The sequence below is a fragment of the Pelodiscus sinensis genome, chromosome 2 (assembly GCF_052426305.1).
Source record: "Pelodiscus sinensis isolate ZL-2025 chromosome 2, ASM5242630v1, whole genome shotgun sequence".
In the NCBI taxonomy this organism is placed as follows: Eukaryota; Metazoa; Chordata; order Testudines; family Trionychidae; genus Pelodiscus; species Pelodiscus sinensis.
The window spans coordinates 84,119,094-84,139,131 of record NC_143053.1 but is presented as its reverse complement, the minus strand read 5'-3'; the positions used below and the strand labels follow the sequence as shown (position 1 = coordinate 84,139,131).

The window sequence follows — 20,038 nt, the reverse complement described above, 5'->3', positions numbered from 1 at the left end:
ATGTCTGCACTGGCCAGGGCAAGGATGTCAGCACCTTCCTGGCAAGCGCCAGCCTTCACTGTGCTGATCTGCTGCCTGCCCATCGCAGATGAGGCCTAATGGCTGTACCGACCGAGTTACTAACCTGCTGCGGGCTAATCCCTGCTTCCCAGGGCACCTGGCGTTACATTTCTGTCCTGCCCTGCGTGTAAGCCACTTTCCCCGTTCCGCCAATCGCCCCTATTCCCCCTGCCCCGCAGCTGAGAGTCATTTCTGTAGACCCTGGGAGTGCAGGTGAAGGGGCTTTCCCCTTGCCTAATCTCTCCGGGCTTGGGGCGGGTGTCCGCTTCCCTGAGCGGTCAGGGGGAGGCAGCCTCTGGTGGACTCCCTGCTGCCAGGCACGTGGCCAGCCCCTGAGGGGCACCGCGCCGGCTGCCTGCGGGTGCAGGGGCCAGCAGCAGCAGCAGCAGCGCGGGCTGCAGCCATCGCTGTGGTGGGTGGGCGAGGGAGCGCGGGGCTCCTCCTCCTCCTCCCCCCTCCCCCCCAGCACTGGCGTGCACACCCGGGTGTGCGAGCGCCCAGGCTGCCGCCCCGCTCCGCTCCACGGGCGCAGGCAGAGCCGCGCGGTGCAGGACTCCGCGCCCAGCCAGGAGCGCTGCGCACTGCCACGCGGGGCACACGCGCCCCGCACACCCCGCTTGGCCCCCCGCAGGGGATTAGCAGCCGCCTCCGCCCGCCAGCGCCGGACGGCCGGAGCGCGGGCACCCCCCAGGTAAAGACGCGCGTCGGTGCGGGGCTGGCCGGCCGTGTAAACGGGCGGCACGCGGGGCGACGCAGCCCGGCGCGGCGGGACTCCCTCCCCTGGCAGAGGGGTCGCCCCCAGCTCCACGGGTGTAGGAGGGTGGGGGCTTAAGCAAACGCGGCCCCGCTGCGGGGGGTTGCGGGGCAGAGGAGGCGAGGTCTTGCCATTGCTGTCAGGGAGGCGGGCATCACGGGGGGAGGGGGCGAGGGAAGGCGCCTTAGCCGCCCCCACCCCCTATTTGCTGCATCGTAGGGTTGGGGAGTTCGTGGCTGGCTCCGCGTTGTGCTTTGCCGCGGGTGCCTGGGAGGAAGGCAGGGAGCCCTTTCCCCGCCTGTGCCCTGCTGGCTCCCCCGGGCCCCGCTGCCCGCTCGGCTCTCTCTGTGTGGTTGGAGCCGCTTTCCAGCCCCGAGCCGCTTGGACTAATTCCTAGTTCACGGCAGCGCGGAGATGTTGTAACCATGATAACGAGCGCTGGCCCTCCAGTGCACCTTGCACGGAGACGCGCACACGCGCCGAGCCCGGGAGCCCGGCAGAGGCTACTCAAATCGGTAGCTGGCTGGCTGGCTGGCTGCGTGGGCTTGCCTCCTAGTTCGCCTTGCAGCCCCCTTCCAGCCCACTGGGGAAAGAAGTAGGGTGAGAATTCTGTGCTCTCCCAGCAAAGCTCCGGTTTGGGGCATTGCCTGGCACCGAGGGGAGTCCCTGTATTCTGCAGCTCAAGGCGAGCACATTGGGTAAGCGGGGCTAGGCTTAAAAATCAAACAATGAATCAAATCAAGCAGGGCTGGTGGGAGATAACAAATCCCACTTTCATTTCCTGGGAGTGCAGCTGCTGGAGAACCTTTCCCGGCAGAAAGGGGGAAGAAATGAAGACTGCATTCAGGAGTCTGCGCTGCTGTATTTAGGAAGTGGAAATCTGTGTGTGTGTCTGTGTGTGTGTGTGTGTGTGAGAGAGAGAGAGAGAGGATGCCTGAAAAGCCTGGGAAGGATGAACTGGTCATAGTTCCTTGTCAGTTTTGCTACTGCGTTTGGCTCAGCTGATGCTAAAGAGGTTGCTCAACATGTCTGGAGGACTCTGGCTAATAAATCCAATGGCTTTTTAGTCAAGGCACAGCAAACCTTGCAGTCTGTGTGTTTGTATGAAAGGGGAAGGTCAAGGCTTTTAGATGAACTAGGAGTTCATGGTCCCACCCTTTTTCACTAAGAGAGGTTTTGCTACGGTGTTGTGGCTTTTTTCCTCAAAACATCTCACACAGATAAACAGCCAAATATAAACAGAACCTTGTAAAGAGCCAAGCTTGTTTCCCTCCCACCTCCAGGGGGGTACAATGGCTCATATTCAATATGGTCTAGGACCTGAGGATCACAAGGCATTTGAAGTTGCCTTTAGGGACAGTTGGCAAAATGTACGGCACCAAAATCTTTCATTTATGCTGTTTGATTAGGAATATTAGTTTTTTTAACTTGAATTGGATTTAGGGAAGACGTTTTTACTGACCATGCTACTCAGTATTCATAATAGGGATTTTCATTTGATTTGCATTTTTGAGCAGAAAGTAAAAGATATAAACATGTTCCCTTGACAATCACCAGATTTTTTTTTTTACTTGATTGGTAGTACCCAGGGGGAGGATTTATGGCATTTCAAAAGCAAATGTGGAGAACATGTACATCTTGCATGTTCATCTTTTTTTTTTAAAAAAAAATCTAGATTACTGAAGAGGCAGAGTTGGAGAAATGGAACATATCCTGTTTTGAAGGATTATTTTCACCTACTGTGAACAGATTCACATTCTTATAAATCCTTCAGTGTCTTGAGAAAAATATCACATTCAGCAAGGAGTTACATAATTGAGTTTATTTTTAATATACCCAAGGATAAGGGAAAAATGATTCTACGGCATTTATTTTTAAACAAGATTGATGTGCTTATTTAGTCTGGGGGATTGATGAGAAATTAATATATATTAGGAACTGCTTCAATTCTTTGAGATTTTTATAATATTGTTCATATTTTTCTATTTACTAGAAGCATATACATACATTTATATTAAAGGCATTTCCAAGAGTAATTATTCATTTAAAAAGATGTAGCTGGCATATGATAAAGGCAGGAAAAGCCTGAGAATAGTCTAACATTCTGATAATGTACTTCTAAATTAATACTAAGAGCATAGATGTGGTGATAATAGATGACAGATGCTGTTCCTATTGCATTGTATAATGAATTTTATTTTAGAAAACATACTACTTTAAATAGTGGTTAATTTAAAAAAGGCAACATGAGATATAGTGTCTTTGAGATATAGTGGCTGCACTTCAGAAGTTTCTGCTGATTTGATAGATATTACCTATTCTACCAGTATCTTGAAACAGCTGGAGTATCTGATACAACTGTTAACTGTGAATACTGAATGTTTAATGACCACCACTGTATTTCTTTATTTTCTCCTTCACTGTTAATACTTGCTTTCCTTTTATACTTCCAAATTATTAAAATCAGATGTCAGCTAATGAAAACAAACATCAGCACAAATGCTGTATTTGTTAGTGGTAATTAGTAACTTCAAAAAAAACCAATAATAGTGCTTTGCTTTATATATTTTTCTGAATTAAGGGGATTTTTTCCTCAACTTAACTGATGTTTTGATAGTACATTTTGTAAATAGTCACACAAAGGCAATCTAGTCTATTTACTGTTGAATGCGCAATTGAATCATATATATATATAAAATGTGTGTGATTGTGATATTGCCCTGCTATAATAATATTGCAGCTGAGAGCAACTGAATTAGTCACATCTTCATCTGGCAGTAGATGCTGTAATATGTATGTAGTTAATAAGATAATATATTAGACAAAACTCAGTTCCTAACAAATAGCTTTAGACAATATACTCCACACAATTTCACATGGTGTTTTTCATGCTGTGGTCTCAGTGTGAAATTTGACTCAGGATATTCTGACAATAATAGACACAATGCCATCAAATCTGTGGTGTCATTTAGAAAATATAGAGCTCAAAGCACTTAATCATGAGATATTTTATCCCATCCTTAATCTCTGTAATTAAAATTAATTTTTACAGCTTCTACAGTGTTATCTTTCAAGATTTAAGAAGTCTGTTTTTGTCAGGAATACATATTGTGTGCCTCTGTTTAATTCCAAGTGCTGCACGAAGTCCAGCCAAAGGAACCTGAAAAGGGGATCTCCATGGGAAATGGAAACCTTTCTCTTACCCCAGTATAAGAATACAAGCACATTCATGCTATAGCTTCTAATAGCATTGTGATAGGGTTTGACTCACTACTGTGGCATCTTACTGTTCTGGGGATTAGCTCTTTTATGCCAGTGCTCCCTCTTCTGGTGATGTCCCACCCTCATCAATTCCAAGACCCCAGCAACCTCTTCCTGACACAGCCCTTCCAGTGGGCAATATTACAGTTCCTCAGGCTACATCTAGATTGCAGGCTTCTTGCACAATAAGTTTTTATCGGAAGAGATCTTCCGCAAAAACTTCTTGCGCAAGAACGCATCCACATTGCAAAAGCGCATCAAAACAGCGATGCGCTTTTGCAAAAGAGAGTGTCCAGACTGCATGGATGCTCTCTCGAAAGTAAGCTCTGATTGTTATGCACAGAATGGCCACCAGGGTACCTGTGCTTTTTCCTCATTCCTCTTTTTGTTAAAAAAAAGCCCTCTTCCCCATCCACACACACCTTTTTGCGAAAGAGCTCTTTCGCAAAAAGGCGTTCTTCCTCGTAGAATGAGAAATACCTACACTGGAAAAAAAACTCTGTTCTTTCGATTTTTTTTGCGCAAAAATGCACTTGAGGAATGGATGCTCCGCAAGTTTTAACCGAAAAACAGCCATTTTTCTGAAAAAAACCTCTATAGTGTGGCCATAGCGAAAGTGGCGAGTGGGGGAAGGGGAGACCTGGGCACACCCACTGCACCAGTTACCAGCCCAGGGACCCTGTAGATGGCTACCACTTATTGTGTTCCCTCCAACTCCTAACAGTATCTTTTCTTGGGCCACTTCCATGTGTCCTCAGCATCTCTTTGCCCTTGCCTGAGGACTTCAGCCTGCAGATTCCTGCAGTCCACTAGGAGCTGCTATTAATCTACAAGGTGCCAAGTCCACTTCCTTCTTCCAGCTCTAGGGAATAACTGAAATTGCTCTGCACTGAATGCAACTTCTCTAATATGGGCCTGGTCAGCCTTGATTGACTATTCCTATTAGCCCTATTAGTGATTAGCTGTCTCCTGCCCAGCCTTCTTAGTATCCTATTAACTTCAGAGAGTCCAGAAATGACAGGTGCTCTCACTGGCTTCTTCCTCTTCTTTGTAGAATTTTGGTTGAGTGACTATGAATAGCTGTGTCTTTGCTTCCTCTATGCTATCTCATACAGAGCTGTGGTTAGACAAGAGGTGCACAGTGTCTTGCATAGTCTCTCCAAAACTTTCAATGTGTGCAGCCGTGCTGCAGTTGTTGTGCCACATTTTGATCTTTCCCACCCTATCGGGTTGGCCTTTATGAATACGGCCTGTTTGCTCTTTGAAGAAAGCACTTTTCCCCCGTCAAGTAGTTGGTTAGAAGATCTGTCACAGGCTGTCCCTAACTATATGTATGAATTCACAAAATTTTACATATTTAATTTTTTATTCCACTTCTGGATGATGGACCTTTCTTCACTATGTAAGACTATCTTGGACACAAGTTTCTTATGGTGATCAGAGGACTTACAGGACTCGGGAAGTCTCTTTATTTTTTAATGTGAGGGCAGTAATTTTTTTTGTGATGATAATTGATGTCAACATTTCTATTTAAATTGTTCATTTAGGCTGCTACTGCAAAGTCTCTCTGAACATACTTCCTATACTGCTGGCTCTGTCATATAATTTTGGAAAATTTGAAAATATCTGTTAGAGCAACCAGCCTTAATAGAAATACTAACATCACTTCCAGACCTATAATTATAAGGCAGAAAATAATTCCAAGTCTAGCTCCTCAAACTATTCTTACTCGATGGCAAGTTCATCAGGTCTATATGCTCTCTAAAACCCTTCAGGATGCTTTGGAATCATGTAACATATTTCTGCCCCATAAACTATCCACTTTTGTCATGTTTCCATGGGAGCTGCATCATTATCCCTTCTTTAGAAAATTGTTCTCGCTATCATATCAATACCAACTCAAGAAGTCATCACTATATCCCCAAACAGATACATCTGAAATATGATCTACTAACAGCACCCCTTTTCACTGTTTTCTGATATTTGGAAAGCTGCATTTTATTTCTTTTAAGCTGAGAGAACAGTATTTGATCAGCGAGAAGCCATTTCCAAAGGGTTATCTAGAGCAGTGTTTCTCAACCAGTGATATGAGTACCTTTAGGGGTACTCGAGAGAAGTCTGGGGTGGGTACGTCAACACAAGTGAAATTTGGAGAAAACTGAATTTTTGTTATAAGTTTTACAGCGCTTTATTATTTTTGTAGTTTTTATACCCCAAAATGTCATTGCCCACCCGGCTACAATTAAGTTGTTTAAACAAATATGTTGCAATGGTAGAAAAGAATTTTGTGTGTTTGAAAACTGTAGGTACTGGAGGGTACTTATAATTTTTTTAAAGGGGGTACTTTATAAAAAAAGGTTGAGAAACACTGATCTATAGGATGTCAGTTACCCTTCCCATATCAAAAACTATTTTTCCATTTTCACACAGTGACAGTTGTTCCTATGTTGTAAGAATTTCAGACGAGCATGCTTTCTTGCAGTTCTTTCCTTTCCAACCTCAGACCCACATAGAATAATTTTATCCTTTCTGATTTCCCATGCACAAGAAAACTGGCAATCTGGAAATTATGTGGGACCTCTGAATAGGTGTGAGAAGAAGAGTAAGCTTTTAGATACAGTACTGATAGGTTGTCTTCCTTCAGACTCCGACTCAATTTTATTTCTGGCCTCAAAGATGTATTTTGCCAATTTGTCCCATAGATTATGCCCAGACAAACACAATGTTCTCCCGTCCAATAAAATTCTATTCTGTATAGGACTTTGGTAAGGAGAAGAACTTATTCCATTTTGTGCTTCCCCAGGATTACTGGGGGCTAGTCCAACACACAGCACCATTTACTAACACCACAATTGCTCTAACTTGTGTAGGCTTGCAGCAGCTGCCAGTAGGCACTTCTGAAGTCACCGTGGAGGGGCATAGAGTGTTGTAGAGCCTATGTTGGCTCTTACTCCAGCTGAGATTCCTCAGGCAGACTGATGTGAGAATCTGCTTGGACACTCCAGGCTCAATTTTAACACCTAGCAAGAGCATACACGTGGAAAGGAACCACAGCAGCAAACCGTTTTTAATGAGAAGGTTCCAGATGCTAAAGTGGCTGACAAGATGGGAGGCAGCAAGTGTCTTAATAAATAAAGTAAAATCCCATAATAGAGACTATGGTTTGCTGTGGCAGCTGCCCCCCCAAAATAACTTCTGTAGTCAATTCTTTATTTGTATTTTTGGCTGTACTGGGAGTTGATTGTTCCATAGGCTGAGAATGTAAGTATCTCTCTGATTGGGATACTTTTTAAAAATTCTGATCTCCATTTATGCAATGTTCATTACACTTTGAGGTTTAACATGCCGCAAACTGCTTTTCTGGTCTCACTTTGTCTTACACATAGTAAAAGTCGAGGAAAAGAAAAAGAAACCGTATTTCCTATTAGTTGGCAATTGATTCAACTGTACCTTTTACTCACAGCCTTAGCAAGGGGTTGGCATAGAGATGCACTGCTCTAGCAGGAGGACCTTGGGGCACGTCATATCTCAGAGAAACACAGTGTCTCAGGGAAGTTCCCAGTACTCGGGGAGGTCATGCCTGTTGGTATGACTTCAAGGGCTAGAGCATTCTCCCATGCCAATTGTACATCTGTAGTGTACACTTGGACAAGAGCCATGGCCCACTACTTCCTCTCCTTTTGCCCTGGGCCTAGGGGTTTCTGGAAGCTTGAGGGATCACTGAGGATGCAACTGTGGCTAACCACTTCACAAGCAGGCTAAATGAGGCTCTTGTTTTTCCCAGTCTGCACCCATTCTCTGCCCATGCACTGGTACAGCAGCTAGGCATAATCTAGCCCAGTATTTGCTATCATGGTTGATATTCCTCCTGTCAACTGTATTGCTGCCATCTGTCTTCGTTTTCATCTTTTCTGCCACAGGACAATTCTGTAGAACTCAAGGAGAGTGAATTCCTTTAGATTCTTACAAAGAGATCTTATAGCAAGTCATCTACCCAACTGTTTGCCTCATATCAGAGACAGCAGGTCCCTTCCTCATGGAGTACAGGCATCTTTGATGAAGAGAGGAATTTAAATGTTCTGAAACATTTTTAGTAAATATCATAATCTCTAATTCTTATTTTTATTCCCAGTGACAAGAGGTGTTTTGGATGGAAAAGAAGTAAATTAGAATAAACAAGGAAAACACACACAAAGGATAAATAGTACACATAGGACTCACTTTTATGAGCTCTTAGGTGGTAGCCACACTGGCTGTATCAATAAAATGTTAAAACATTGTGATGTCAAAACAAGTTAATTTCATCCAGAGCCACATAGGTTAATGGGGTAATTTTGTTAGCTGAAGAACATTAATATGATATGATATAATATAATTTAATGGATAGAAAGTGGAATTATTGAACCTGAATAGTTAGACATTTCTTGTTCCTAGCATTCATAATTTTAATAAATGTAGTTTATATGCTGACTAACACTGACAGTTTTTAGACTAGTAATTGTGTATCCAAAAACTATACTGTATAGAATATAGTTGATTTTTCACAGATTACAGAGAAATGTTTACATTTATTTGGGAAACAGTCATTCTTCGTGAGAAAGGGTATTATTTTTAGTGATGCAGTTAGCTATGTTAATATATGGACAAGATATTAGAGATCAGCTGCACTAAATAAACTCAAAATTATGCTATGGAGCCTTTGTCTCATGCCCTCTGAATTTTTTCTTGCTAATAGAAGACTAATATAAAAGTATTTATAGTAGTGGTACTGATGTTGAAGTAAGTGAAGGCTAATGTATGGTGAACAAACCAGCTGACTGTCCACTTTTCCAAGAGAGCAGTACAAGTTGAACCTCTAAAAATGAGACTGTCTGGTCCGGCAACCAGTTCCCAAGCCAGAGAGCCCTGGTGGCTGGGAGTCAGACAGCAGGAGGGCCTGAAGCCAGGAGTCTAGTCGCAGCTGGCAGCCTTGCTGGGGCTGGTGCTGCCGGGGCTGGGAGTCTGACCAGGAACAGCAGCCAGGCCAGGGATGACAGCCCTGTCAGGACTGAAAGCAACTGCAATGGGGCCGGCTCCAGCAGGGCTGTGGGGCTGGGAGGCTAGCCGGGGCTGGTGGCTGCAACAGAGCAGGAGGGCCAGGAGCCCATCTGGTGCCAGAAGCCCAAGAAAGGCCATTGGTCAGGAGCCCAGCTAGGGCTGGCAGCCCGAGTGGGGCAGGTGGCAGTGGCCAGTCCACAAGGCCAGTGGTTGGGGACGGCCCTGGAGATGGGAGTGGAGCCAGGCAGAATGCCAGAATTGACCTCCCCTGGTCCGGCAAACATCCTCGTTTGGGACGAGTCAGGTCCCAGGGGTGCCAGACCAGGAATGTCCAACCTGCATTTAGAAATCTCCTGCTAAGAGGCTATGAACTCATTTGTTTTGTTCTTTAGATTGCCATTAGTAAAACTATAGTCTAACCCAAGGGTGGGCAAGAGGCTGCCAGCAGGCCAAGTCTGGCCCACCAAGCCATTGGATCCAGCCCATGGCTGTCTCTGTGGAACCCTTAGGCAGAGAGCAGCTCACGCTGTGCTCTGAAGGCTGGGAAGGGAGGAGAGAAGCTTCGTGTGCTGCCCTGCCCCCCTCTGGGAGCCAGGGCAGTGTATGAAGCCTCTCTCCCTCTTCCCCGCTTCCCCATGCCCAGAGTAGAGCCATGTCACACAGCCAGTCCATGAGCCTGGGACTGAAATAGCCAGCATGCCTCAGGTTCCTGCAGGGTTGTTGTCTGGGAGCTGCCTAAGTAAGTATCTCCCACCCAGAGCCTGCCTGCCTTCCCTCCCAACTGCCCCCCAACAGTACTCTATTAGATTTCTGGTCTGCAGTCTGCTCATGATGCTGTTTTATTTCTCTATAACTGAAGATATGTGTTTGCCATCTGGGAATTTGTACAGTTTTATAATGGGAGATGTATAGCAAAATTATGTGTGAACAGGGTATTTGTGCAAAAAAAAGGTGGTTTTGATTCTTTTTCATCTTTTGGTAGTTATTCTGTTAAGTGTTTCAGTCATCCCGTCAACAGACAGAAACAACACTACATAGCTCATGTGGCCAATTATACACCACAAATAAATAATGAATGGGCTAAGTGAACAGTGCATTTACAATCCACTGACAGTTTATTAGCTTAAAGTACAGGCAGTCCCCGGGTTACGTACAAGATAGGGACTGTAGGTTTGTTCTTAAGTTGAATTTGTATGTAAGTCGGAATTGGTACATATTGTAGAGGAAACTCTAGCCAAACATTTCTCCAGAGCTCAGTTTTATTCTCCCACACCTCACTAACCTCAGTCCTTTATTCTCAAGCTGAGGTGTCTGCTGAGAAAAGCCGCTCCGCGTCTCCCTGGTCTGCTGGGGGGGGGGGGGCGCTAGCTTCGCGTCTCCCTGGTCTGCTGGGGGGAAGCAGCTAGTGCGGGGTTGCCTCACCCCGTTTGTAAGTAGGGATCCGATGTAAGTCGGATCCATGTAACCCGGGGACTGCCTGTATTTGGCAGCTACTTACAAGTTACAGAAATCGGGGTCAGTTTGCAAACAGGAAAAAAAAAAAAGAGAGATATGAAATCAGGTAACTTATTTGCAACCTGTAATTTGTCCAGTTCTAGAAATAATGTACTATTATTAACAATAATTACACTGATAAATGGGAGATCTAGACAGATATGAATGTTAATGATGCTTCTAAGCAAAAAATCCATATTGCAAACAAAGGGCAAAAACATAGACATATTGTGCAGTATTTGACTACCTTTAGTTACAAAGGACCGGTGCACAGAAAACCAACATAGTGTGTTTTGAATTAATTTACCCAATTAACTTTTACATAAAGAAAGGAGGGGCCTACAAGAACAATTCAAAATGAGAGTGTAATTTGTATCTTGGGCTAGAGCCTGCATCACAGAGATGTGTTTAAGTATGTAATGCTAGACAAGCTCCCTGATCTGTCAAAAGTAGATGAGTTTGTTATATGAATAGTAGGTAGGTGCTGTGTTACAGTGGGGATGTTTCATATAAGAAAAATCCAATGCTTAACAAATGCTGTATAAACATCTTAACTGATTATGCTTAGGCTACTGCTTATCTGCTATTTTTTTAACTATTTTTTGAAATGACTGTATATACCAAGGGATTAAATCATACCATCTTTTTAGAAGGCCAGACTTGTCTACGGAATGTGGTTGAAGTGAACAAGGTACATGTATTGCATCAATAATACTCCCCTTATTCTAGGCCTAGATTGCCTCTGGGGGAACCTGTCTGTAGCTAAGGACCTTAGGAAGAGAAGGAGGATCCAGCTTCATGTTTCTGCTTCTTTGGAATTCTTCAGTCACCGGGACAATGTGATTACCCTTGGAGAATGATGCAGGGCTTGGCTCTCTGCCTCCATACCCACATCCCTGGCATGCTTTCTACTTTTGTGGGCACTGAAGGCTGGCTTATGCCATCCACTTTTGCTCAGTACTGTATTTGGGTTCTTGGCACTTGTCTTAATCAGCCAGTCAGGGATGAGGTAAGATTCCTTAACCTCCACACCTTCTTAAACTTACCTGCAGTTTTGTTCTACCTGTGGAAACTCCTCAAAGTGTGTAGAAAGGCTGGGAGTAGCTGGGCAAATGCAAGCGAGAATAAGTGACATCTTTTCAGAGAGTATTGTGGTTGTGAATTTCCTCCTGGGGCTGCTTGTATGGCAGGTTACTTACTCAGATCTAAACTAAAGGCCCAATCCAGCCCTCAGTGATCAAACCTTTCATTCTACTCTGGAAAACAAGTCACACTGTTGAGAATTAACATCTCAGTGTTAGTCAAATATCACTGACCATGTAATATCTCCATGGATACAATTACAATGGAATGGGAAGGTTTACCATTGTAATAATCACAGCAGATTGACAATGGTAGAGCAATTATTTTGAAAGAATTTTATATAAACAGAGTTTTGCCCTACACATGTTGTAAACAATCACTTCATTGTTTAGTGTGTGTGATACATGAATGAATTTAAAAAATTGACTACAGTACAGCTGTACTGCAAAGTCTAATATGATAAAGGTTTTCCTACCACCAGTGGAGACCAATAATTTATTACTACAATTTAGGTTCATAGATGCAATTCATTCTGTCTTACCAAATACAAATAAATTGTTTTTTATTTGTGTAGTAAGTTATTATTCAAAGCCATAGCTGGATGCATTCTTTCATATGATACAGGAATATTTAAAGGACCACATTTTGCATATATTTGAAAGAAGCCCAACTTTTTAATCCAACAATGCTGAAATTAGTAGCCTGTGTTGTCGTTTGACTAATCAAAAGACCAGTTCCTGTGCCTAGTGAAATTAATTGCAAATCTGTCACTGACAACACTTGGAGCAGAATTGGGCTCTAAGTTGGATACTGACACATATAATGTTTGTAAACAAATAGTTGGTCATTTTCTGGTGTGTTCATCCTTGCTAAGTATTGTTTTAAGCTTAACTGCTTGCTGTGTGTTTTGCTGAAGACAAATTATACCTAAGGCACAGAATAGCAAACACAAATTTAAAATGCATTAATCAGGGAGTGCGTTGCAATCTGTCAGAAATGGATACATTAAATCATTAAAAATATCACTTTGTTTTGGTGTCTGAATTTTCAGATTAGTCATGGGTTTTTGCTCACAAACAATTTTACAAAACCTTAATAGTCCTTCTTATTTGCTAGATTCCATTATTGTTTTTACAAAATTCTGCTAACCACATTGAGTATTTTTTGTGATTTTCACAGGGATAGATTTTTTGCGTATATTCAAATCTATCAGCCTGCTTGTGACAGGTTCAATCAGAGAGGTCTCCCTGGGGCTGTCACCCAGTGTGCTGATCCTGCCACTTAGCCCACTTACTTGCCCTCGGGATCTGGGGCACCCCATCACACTGTGCTGCAGGATCAGAAACTCTGGTCTCCCTCAGCTAAGGCACAGAGTTAGGGTAACTGACCCCACAGCAGAGCAACACAGATGCAAAACTAGCTCACCTCTGGGAAGGCTCAATTATAGGGCCTCGAATGCATCTAGGAATGAAACCCTCAGAAATGACCAAAACCCCAAATAAATCCATCTTACAAATTTTACACAGAGAAAGCTCCTAAGATAAGCGCTCTTTATCAATGAAGTAGAGAGATGCGCAACTGCAGCTCCTTGCCCCTACCTCTCAGGTAACAATTATTTATACTGGGCTTGATAGTAAACAGAAGTGTTTTTATTAAGTATGAAAAATAAGATTTAAGTGATTGCAAGTGAAAACAGATAGATCAAAGTGAGTTACTAAGCCAAAATAAACAAGGGGTGAGATTAGCTGGCCCATTTTATCTCAGATCCAGTTCTTCACAAGAGTTGATCTTTTTCTGTCTTGGGCCTGAAAGCCACATGTTTATCCTCTTTGAATGGGAAGATTGTTTCAAAGGCCATCTGAAGAAAACTGTTGATTGCTGCCCATCATTAAATAGAATTTTCCCAAGTGCAGTAATCCTTTGTTTTATCTCCCCATCCTCATGGAAAGGTACCCTATTCAAGACAGATTCCAGCACCAGTTCGCATGGTCACATGTCTTTGTAGCATTAACCACAGTTTTGACTTACAGGGAAAACAAAGCCATTCACAGGTCATTGGTTCGAGTATCAAGCCATTATGTTTCCGGAGTATCACTAATGTCCCTCATTAGTGCATTTAGAATTATAAACAGATTCACACTTCATATTTCTAACTTCACATACAAGAATGATACATAGGGTGCATCTAGATAGCATCCTTCTGTCAGAATAAGCTACACAATGTGCGCTATGCAAATTGCATAGCTTATTCCGAGTCTAAATCAAAAGAGTTTATTTTGAAATTTGGTGCTGTCTACACAGAGCCTAATTTCAAAATAAGGCACTATTCCAACAAATCCCTTAAGCCTTGTGGAACGAGGGTTACAGGGATGCTGAAATAGCATGTCTGCTATTTTGGGAAGTAGTGGGCACTTTTAAGTACACGGTGTTGCTGTTTCGGGATACTTCTGGTATCCCGAAAGAACAATGTAGTCTAGACGTACCAATAGACAGAAATAGAATATACACATTCAGCAGATTGTAACTTTAAAAAATTGTCACATGATGCACTTTGCCTAAATAATCTTTGAGTTAATGTGTACTGATATTCATAAGCCAATTTTCATAAAGCATTTGGGGGGGGGGGGGCTGACAGTGCTTACTTACATTTACTACACATAGTTTGAAGGGTTGTTTTCTTAAGCTCCCACTGTAAAATTCATAAGGAAAATGCTGAAAATGTAAGATTACTTTGGATATATTTAGAGTTGTATAAATACTCTTTTTCAAGAGTACACAACATTAATTGTGACTTATTAACTATTTTATTAGCTCTGTTTGTATTTAATTAATAAATGTGAAATCACAACCAGAAATACTGAGGAAACAAGTTCTGACAAGGAATATTTTTAGCGTTATTTTTTTTTTAAGAAAAAAAATAAGAGTATGTCAAAATAGGCCTCATCCAGTTTTCCATGTGCACTATCCATTGGTTTCAGATAAATTCCTACCTAGTGCTGCAAGGAAGCACAAATTACATTATCATTCTCCTGTTTCTCAGGAGACATTAATCACAAAGTCCAGGTTCTTTTATAGCGTATCATCAATGAAGTAAATGGAGTTATACCAGCGATGAATGTGCCCTAATGCCAAATTCAAGTAGGTGTGAAACTAAGTATATGAAGCAAAGTAAATTATGTTCTTTGTTTTGTAATTCTAATTTTTGGCATATGATATGTACACGTAGTTAATTCTCTTATCTCATCCAATGCTTTTCTAAAGAAAAGGAGAGAGGGGAAAAGTGACTGTGTGACAGGGTATTGTATCATTGGCTAAAGAAATGGGAACAAATTCAACTGTGATGTAAATTTGTTAGCTTTAATAGATTGTTGTCAGGAAAGAATTTTAGTTTCTTCATGACTTAACATTATGTAAGTGTCACAGGAGACTGAAGTTAAGATAAGCCTTTTCCTTTGCACTTTCCATGCTTGTTTATCTTCTGTGCAGTAATATTATAATTTGGCAAATCATATGTATGAAGCTGAACACAGTCAATAAGACTTGTCTCTCAAATAACTGGTAAAAATTTTTTTTCCCCTTAAAGCTTAAAAGAAATGTTCGCTATTCAGCTTAACTATATTGTCAGGCTAATGAATTTGAAGCAAAACTGTGCTTTGTAGAAGGAAAAGGATTTATATATAATTTATGACTTCTACTGCAGAAGAAATTACATCAAACTGAAACAGTCTAAGTAATTTCTACTCTTTTGTAGCTTAACTGTAAATAAGCACTTTGTTCAAGTGACCTCTCTCAAATGAAGTAATAAAAATGTACAGCAAAGCATGAAAGTAACGTAAATCAGTCTCTTCGAGCTTTAAAATATTGAGGTTAGTATTTATGATGACAATTCAAAAGTGAATTTCCTGTTTCACAGATGGTAATTAAATAGTTCATTTCTGCAATTTCAGACCACTTAAGTTACTTAAATGAAAAAGGTATTGTTACAAATACTTAATATGACACCACATTAATGTGAAAATGGTAAATTTATAAACAGATTGCAGTGCTAAACAAACTAACAAATTCCATTATTTTCCAAATAATTGTGTGATACATGAAATTAGTAAGGGGTTAGTTGGAAAGCATGCTCATATTTCTAAAATCTATCATTAATCACAAAATTTAGCTAATCAAAAACCTGAATTGCAATCAATTTATATTAACTGCAGTAAGATATATTCTAAGGTAAGATTGTATTAGAATTGTAAAGACATAGTCATAATTAATATATAGAGTAAAATCCTTGCATCTTGAAGACAATACCAAACCTCTGACTGATGTAAATGGGCCAGGATTTTACTCACTGAGTTGTCATGAATTCTGATTGTAAAATGTATGTTTAAAATACTTATCAATATAGAAATTTATGGCTTAGTACAAATGGAACAATCCATAGGATCCGTGTTGGTTGCAGTTAATTAGAAACTTTATCATTGACTCCAATAAGCAATGCATCAAGCCCTCCCTCTGTTCATATTTTAAAAAATGTCATCAGTGATTCGTGTGGCTCTACATTACATATTTGTGAAAATGTTAGTGCTAGAACTGAAAGTGTATTACTGAACAGCGTACGTGTCAATGATTGTCGTCATGTGGTTAGAAATAACAGAAATAAGCAAGAACATTCTGAAAAAAATAGGAAATGACCCTCCAATAGTAATCTGTTAATGATCAAAAATGGTGTTTATTGAAAACACGGAAAAACAAAAAGAGGTAAAACTAATAAGCTAATGAATTAATCAAATGAAAATTCTGAACATGAATAGAGGCAAAAACATTGCATTATTAAAACACAATCTATAAAATACAAGCAGATGTTTATTGATAAAACCTTCTAAGCTCTATTAGGAAGCAGCAGGATTATTGGATACCAACAGATCAGCTTGTCAGTCATAGGGGAAGTGCTTCTATATATATTGGGCCCTAGACTCCTCTTTTCTGTGGTGGAAGGGTTAGCTTATTTAAGTAGCTGATTATCCTTGCTGGTATTTTATTTCTAAAAGTGCCTTGCATGCTCAGAACACTGTTAGGTAAAGGCAGACTTGTAAAAGTAAAGAGCAACCAACCATTTCCCCCACCCCCTCCAAAAAGATAGGTTAAATGATGTCTCATATCTGTGCAGTCGAATAAAAGTCATGCACAGTAGCCTTTCTCGGTAGTCTTTCTGACTTCAGTGGGACTCATGCATGTGTGTGTTTTGCTAAATAGGGATGGACTTAATTTTGATATGGACATGTTGATAGCTATGTTTTGTGCTATTGTGCACAGAACAGAAAGTGTCCTTTATTATGTGTTTATGACTAGCACAGTGGGGCCCAGCAGGAACATGAGTGCTACTGTAATAGAAATAATAACAATAATGGATATGCACAATGGGCAGAGCATGCAGACTCAACTTTCCTCTTTCCTGACTTTTGAGTGCTTAACTGATCAACCTTAGTACTCTTTTAATGTAGGTTTTTTGAACCTGCATTAAATGCTATTTTGGATAATGAGGTTCATGCGTTACTCTTTGTGTGCTGAGGTCCAACTATTCAAAAGTCTTGAGGGCACACAACTAAAGCCAGATATTTAAAAGAGCCCAGCACCCAGCAGTTTACTCTGCCTGCAATGAAAACTGCTGGGTGCTGAGCATTTCTAAAAACTGGCATTTAAACTTCATTTTTTATTCCTCATTTATGATTTCTGTTACAGTAGCACCTTGCTGTCAGCTCTTTTCCTTTGCATTTATCTAAGTACTTGTGAGCCCCTCAATACTTCTCTTATCTTCACTTGCATATGTTGTGATTCTATCGTAAAGTCTATTGTGTCCCTTCAGGGTTGCCTTTCATATGATTGTCTCAACTCTGGTGGAGTTTAGTGATCTCTCTCTTGTGATTCTGAAGAGATTGCACTGCTGTGTAACCAGGAAATTCATCTGTCTCTTATCTGACTTTCTGGCATGTGTGCTAACATATAGAAAGGCACAAATATTGAGGAAAAAACCCTCCTGGCAGTCCTGACATCACCTTCTCATTAACAACATTGTTCTCAATCTGAACTTCAAAGGCTAGCTATTTACAACTCTGTATCTAAGTTGAGCTTGCAGTACATGTATAGACAATCTGGTACTTGTACAAAATATGTATTTTTCACATTGAAATATTGTGCATAGCTGTACCAATTTTGGAATACAGGTTAGGCCCAGCTTTGGAAAATATAGGCAAAATTAAAATATTGTAAGAAAGAGACTGCAGTTACATAATATCCCAAGCCTAAAAGTACAAAGTCAAATTCATCTCTGTACAGTGGATCTGCATTGGGCCCTATGGGCACTTATGCCCCACGTAAGACACGCATTGAGGGATTAAGTAATGTTTAATCAGTGCATAGAATGCCTTTTATATGAAGATGAAGTTTTCCATAGCCAATAAAAGCTGGTGGTTGGGGTAAATACTGGAAGATTAAGGTATCATATATTTCTCTCATTGCGGATTTATACCTGTACTGCTTAAAACTACTAAACTCATTTCAATGTCAGTTGCGTTTTAAGGGTGAAAAGTCTGCCAAGCTTTTAAGAGAAGTTGCTAATGGAGCACTGAACATTGCATTAATATTCCATTAACAATATAAGATAATTGCAATAGAATAGGCTGTCATTTTCAATCACATACAGAATAATATCACAGATAAATTCCTCTGTTGGTATGCTCCTCTCAGATTTTGGTGTCTGTCAACAGTCAACATTATGCAAGTGTCTGTTGTAACATTTCAAAGGCTTTCTGTAAACCCATTATTTATTGCCACACTTTATTCTGTGATTTGATGTTTATTTTTTACTTCATTTAACTTTTTTTATACCTTGGACATCTGCCCTTTGACATTTTATTCACTGGTTTACATCTGCAGGGAACAGTAAAATCTTAGGACTGAAGAGAAAATGGCTTGTGCTTGAGTTTTAGCAATTAAGAAATTAGAGTAGTTGGGCCATTGGGGTATGTATTACCAATACTCTATGCTCCATTCCTGTGCATGCAGCTTAGTCTTGTGATCTTGAAGCATCTGGTGCTCTCAGGGCATGTCTACATTAGGAAATTATTTTGAAATAACTTATTTCAAAAATATAACTCCCAAAATAAATATTTAAAAATAACGTGTCCACATTGATTGGAGCCTGCATCGCATTTAAAGCCCCTGGAAGCACTCCAGAGAGGGCACAAGGAGGGCAGTCACCTTCTGTAGCTGCTATCTGAGACGAGCTGAGACACATGCTTAAAGGGGCTCCTCTGTACGGCCACATCTCACGCACCACTTTCCATTGCCTACCCCATCACAGGACACCAAATTCATGCAGTGTCCTCTAGTTGCACTTGCAGATGCCACAGCACTTCCATCCTGGAGCCTTTTTTGGTTGAAAAAACAACTGTCTTTTTTATTTGAGGGATATACAACAGGGGAAGGAAAGGGGAAAAAACCTAGAATGCAGGAGGGGAGAGGAGGAGGGAGGCAATTGGTCTGGGAATTGTACCTGCCTCAGGTACCTCAGGGGGCTTCAGCTACCTGAAAGACTCCACTGCCACATGTTCGGGGGCCCCAGCAGCTCCTGGGGGGCTAGGAGGAGAAGCCAGGGGATGGGTGTGGGTGCAGGGAGTTGAGAGGGCATGTAGGGGGGCAAGGAGCTGGGGAGGGGTCGGGGAAGTGGCTGGTGGCCTGCTCCATACACACAGCCATGCACTCCGTGACTGAGTGTTATTGAAGAGCACATGGCTTCATGCTGGCACCACAGCTGCTCCCCCCAGGGTCTTCCTCTACTCCTGGTCAGCTCTACTCCTCTACTCCTTGTGATCAGGGGCTTGCTCCTGGCGCTCCTCATCAAAGCTTTAGATGAGGGACTGGAAGCAGGCCATCTGTTCACGCATCAGGTCCTCACAGGTTCTTTTACACCGGCAGATCCCACACAGTCATGCAGATGGCGTGGGAGGTGGAGGACACACTGGCTGTAGCTGGCCCAGCTGTGAAGAAAAGTTACAAGGGCAGTCTTCCTAGGAGACACTGTGCATGAAGCCTAGCCCTCATCTCTGAGCCGACACTGAAGGACTCTTTTCAGACGATGGTGATGTGCTTTGAGCAAGGCCATATGTTGCCTAAGACAGTGGGCACTGTCCTGCAGGGACACGGACAGTCCAGGGCAGCTTTGCTACCCCTGTGTCCTGGGGACAAGCAGGCATTGGAAAGTGTTGTCCAGGCCAGGAGACTGCGGGGGTGGGGAGGAGGTGGGAGAGGAGAGAGGGCAGCTCAACCTCCTTCCATGTCCTGCACATGCTGGGTCTG

General features: G+C 42.0%; 1 protein-coding gene across 1 annotated transcript in view; it reads left to right on the top strand.

Annotated features, from left to right (window-relative positions):
- Positions 1-344: 344 nt before the first annotated feature.
- The window catches only part of DLGAP1 (DLG associated protein 1), a 589,565-nt gene continuing 569,871 nt past the window's right edge, over positions 345-20,038 (top strand). Inside the window, exon 1 of the mRNA XM_075920931.2 lies at positions 345-751. The gene's annotated coding sequence lies outside the window, so the exon portion shown is untranslated. The remainder of the gene's footprint in view (positions 752-20,038) is intronic.